The sequence below is a fragment of the Octopus bimaculoides genome, chromosome 9 (genome assembly GCF_001194135.2).
Source record: "Octopus bimaculoides isolate UCB-OBI-ISO-001 chromosome 9, ASM119413v2, whole genome shotgun sequence".
In the NCBI taxonomy this organism is placed as follows: domain Eukaryota; kingdom Metazoa; phylum Mollusca; class Cephalopoda; order Octopoda; family Octopodidae; genus Octopus; species Octopus bimaculoides.
In genome coordinates, this window is record NC_068989.1 from 85,642,501 (window position 1) to 85,647,075 (window position 4,575).

At 35.0% G+C, this 4,575-nt stretch overlaps 1 protein-coding gene across 1 annotated transcript in view; it reads left to right on the forward strand.

The window, feature by feature from the left end:
• The first annotated feature begins 2,081 nt into the window (after positions 1–2,081).
• Positions 2,082–4,575, forward strand: part of LOC106869655 (NADH-ubiquinone oxidoreductase 75 kDa subunit, mitochondrial) — a 36,553-nt gene continuing 34,059 nt past the window's right edge. Inside the window, exon 1 of the mRNA XM_014915477.2 lies at positions 2,082–2,178. The gene's annotated coding sequence lies outside the window, so the exon portion shown is untranslated. The remainder of the gene's footprint in view (positions 2,179–4,575) is intronic.

Consider the following 4,575-nt stretch of genomic DNA (forward strand, 5'->3'; position numbering starts at 1 on the left):
CCTGACTGGCCTTGTAGGGTTTTCCAGCGAGATCGTTGCCAGTGCCCCTGGACTGGCTCTTGTGTGGGTGGCACATAAAAGACACCATTTCGAGCGTGGCCGTTTTCGTGCGGGGGACTCGTAAAAGTACCCACTACACTCTCTGAGTGGTTGGCGTTAGGAAGGGCATCCAGCTGTAGAAACTCTGCCAAATCAGATTGGAGCCTGGTGTTGCCATCCGGTTTCACCAGTCCTCAGTCAAATCGTCCAACCCATGCTAGCATGGAAAGCGGACGTTAAACGATGATGATGATGATGATATATATATATATATGGTGTTGAAACAGAAGAATAGAGGTTTGGATAAAAAGTAACCTTTTTGACTATGTCACGATATAATAATTCTCTTTGTACACACTCTCCCTGTAAAGGGCATATGTTTTTCTAAGAGCAATTTCAATTTTCAGTGTTTGTATTGATGAACTGGGTACTAAGCTTTCATTAGATGCAAATATAATTAGTGAGGAGTTAGGAGTGGTGAAGTATGAGAGTTTTATGTTTTTGTTGAGTATTCTGTGTATTTATGTTCAGCTGGGAAGTCTCTATAGCAGCTGAAAAAGGTTTTTTGTGAGAGATGTTTTGATTTCTGGGTTAAAGAATGGGCTATGCCTTTTTTTTTGCTTATCCAATACAGTTAGTATATTGATATTGGGGCAGTACTTAATCTCTTTTGTGGAACTATTTTTACCCTGCACACTGTAACATTGATTTCCCCACCCCCTCTATATACCTAGGTTCTCACCAGTTACATTATTCTCCACCCCCACACCCTACTCGTGCCTTCTTGGCAATATCCTGCCACATTTATTCAATTATAATTTTTCTCCTTGCATAGCTGCTTCAATGTCAATTAGTTTTATGGGGTTAATAGTACTTGGATATTAAAAACTGCTCTCCTCTACCACATTGGAATAATTCAACCTCTGTATTCTTTTGGTTTAGTTCCCTCCAGAATAAATAGGAATATTATTTCTTTCCAATTTCTTATTTGTGATTATTATCCTTCAATCACAAACCTATTCTTAAAGATATTCACTTCGCAAGTACCATGTCACTAACCACTCTGAATTATTTCTTGCCTGACTTTTGTTTAAATTTTTCTGAATTATCCAAGTTCATTTACTTGTGTTTTTGATGTTTATTAAGACAAAAGCACTTGTCCTCAGCTGTCTACTTATCTCCAAATAGTTAAATCTTTTCCTTAATGGCATGTCAGCTTCAGACAATTCATGATTCTTAAAATAATCTCCCATCCTCCTTAGGAGCTGGTCGTGCAATTGCTACAACGTATTTGTTTATTTTTCTCTCGAAGGGGAGATAAGTTCATTACATCAAGAATTTATCTTGATTGGTAATTGACATATCTTTACTGAATTTTATTTGTGTGTGTGTGTGTAAAATTAATCCATAAATAATTTAAGCATGTATGCATGTATAAAACACCTACGTCACGGTATAGTGAGTTGGTGATAATAATTTTCAAGAGGCCTACAAATATATTGTCATAATCCCTAGTTTTATTTTTCCAATATTTTCATTAAAATTTCTCGTCTATCTATGACCAAAACTCGGACATTCTATTCCACTCACTGACACTAACTATAGCAAATTTGAACCCATATATTAAATGTCACAAATCTAAAAAATAAAATAGAAATTAGTTTTCGGTGTTGAAAACTTTCAAAACATATGATTTTAAGCTTGTATTTTATTTCCAAAAGTTATTTATAATCCATTTAGAGCGTATTGCTAAAAGAATAAGAAATCCCTTTAATAATCATTTACGGATATTTTTGTAAAGTTCTTCCTTCTTCCACCTCATTAATAATACAAAAATATAACTCCATAATTTTTGAAGAAACTATTCATGACCTTTGACATAGTGATATTACAGAGCTAGTAAAAACTATTATAGCGTAGCTTTAAATTATTTAATGGGTTAATTTTCTTCGTGGAATATTTCAAAGTGCTTAATATCCTATATTATTATTTATAAATTAATCTGCGAGAAAAGTGAATGTTAAAAACTAAGTATTGAATAATATTTTTGCCAAATGAAAAATATATAAATAATGATAATAATTCTTCGAAACTAACGGTTTACCTTCATTGCTATCAAGTCTAAGGACGAAGTGATCGGTATGTATTTATGATAAACTCAATTTTGCTGCTAATATTCCCCATCTAAATAACCATCTAGTCTCCTTGCAGTCTTTTAGAAGCTAACCAGAACATTAAAAGTTCCCTTTATGTCTGAAAAATATTAGAGTAAATATTAGACTGTGTAAGTGGTGAAGCAACAGAGAAGCGTGTCTGTGAAAATTTCTCAAGGTGTCCTTAACAGTCTTCTGCATTGTCCCGCTGTTATTTATCAATATTTCCACCTTAACTCTCACGATAACAATGTCTTAGCTTGATAAAATAATGAAATTGTTATTTGATTCAGATCTGACTGCCATTTCTTGGTATTTAGCGATGGTGCAAATAAGTCGTTCATTGCATAACGCCGTGGCGGAATGTCGCATTGACTTTCAATGCTGCCTCCAAGGTGGAATTAAATAAACACTAGTAACATTTCCATGTTAGTTATACCCATTACCCGTGCATCACATAGAAAATGGGGAAAAAATGTTGTTACATATCTATTAACAAACAAACTCGCTCCCTTATTTATGTCGTAAAATGCTATGATCATCATAAATATCTGATTATCAACAAAGCAATATACATCAAATTGTTAACCCATCGAATTTGTCTTTTAATCAACACAACAGTTTTAGGTTCCGTATTTTGTAACCATTGAATGTTTTCTCTTTTTATAATTTAATTTGTACTAAAAGTCAACCATAAATGTCAGTTTATCATTCAATATGATTTAATAATTAAAATATACCTTATTGTGTACCACCCCTTCCTGGCATATCTTCGCATTTAAAAGAAATAGAAACTGAATATTAATACATAAATTTATGTATTAAGCAAATATACATTTCCCAGATCTCTAGAATTGTTATTTATAAATACATGTGCCCCTATTTTAATTACTATTCTAAATAGCTTTTTATAAATTTAATTAAAAAAAAAATAGTTGTTTACTTTATGCAGAGATATAAAATGTGGTTTCAAAGGTACGAGTCTCAGTATTCACTGAAGCGATATTTCTTGCGTTTTATAGGTGATATATCATCGCACACGAGATATTGCATATTATTTTAGCCAGCCTATTCGAGTAGGAATTTATATAACAATTATCAATGTTGACATCTCAACATGTACATTTACACACAAATATTACGTACACACTTTGATATTTCCCAAAATGACCTTCCGACTGAATGGTAGGCAACTGCTCACCAAAAGAGCTCTCTTTACAGCATTATAGGCTTCCCAGGCAAAGCTATATACACTGGGGTCTAGAGTATTTATTTATTGGGAGCAAACCACAACATACACGGATTAACATTAAGGCCCCTAAAACCGCTGGGTCCCCAAGCAACTACCCAATGTGCCCATATCTAAACACGACACTGTTCACCAACACACTTCGACCGCTGGCCCACGAACATCATATCTCTTTATATCTTTCTTTTCGTCACTGGTGCCAGGCTGTATCGACCTTTAACTTTCTCTTGGATAACATCGGTGGCGTGGAAGAAGGAGGCTGGTATGCATGGGCAACTGCTGGTCTTCCATAAGCAACCTTGCCCAGACTTGTTCCTCAGAGGGGTAACTTTCTAGGTGCTATCCCATGGTCATTCATGACCGAAAGGGGTCTTTATCCTCTATATCAGTTACTCTCAAACTTTTATCGTTCAGCATCCCTTTTTACTAAAAGGCGTTATACAAACGTCCTCTCCCTGTATTTATAAAAACAAACATCCAAAATTATTTTCATTAAATTGATGCTAATTTTGTGCTGTGGATTATCGTCTATATCTTTATGATATTCCACCCATCATCTGCCTCTTTAGATATTTACATAGACTAGTGTCCTCTGTAAATAAAGTGAGGATTTATATATCAGATCTTGGCACTTCATCAGTCACTAATAATGGAGCTGAACTAGAGCAACCCTTCTAGGAAATTCTCCAATGGCTTCACTTTTACTTCTGTGCTTCCATTCATAAATAGTATTGTACCTTCTTTAAACATTTTGTTTCTAAGAAAAATCACAATGCCTCTCACTGGTCTGTACCCTATTCTCTCACTCACCACATTATATATATATATAATTTTGAGGAACCAATTGAGATGGTGTGGCCATATTGTTCGAATGGCAGATGAACGCATGCCGAAACAGCTGTTTTATGGTGAGCTTGCAGAGGGGAAACGTTATCGGCATAAACCTAAAAAAAGGTTTAAGGATGGCATAAGGACTGCTATGAAGTCAATTGGAATGGCTCCAAAAGATATAGAAGTCCTCGCTTCAGATCGAGTTGGATGGCGAACAAGGGTGTGGAGTGGAGTGAAAGCATTTGAAGAGGCCAGGATGATGCAAGCAGGGCTCAAGAGACATTTAAGGAAAAATGTAAAGAC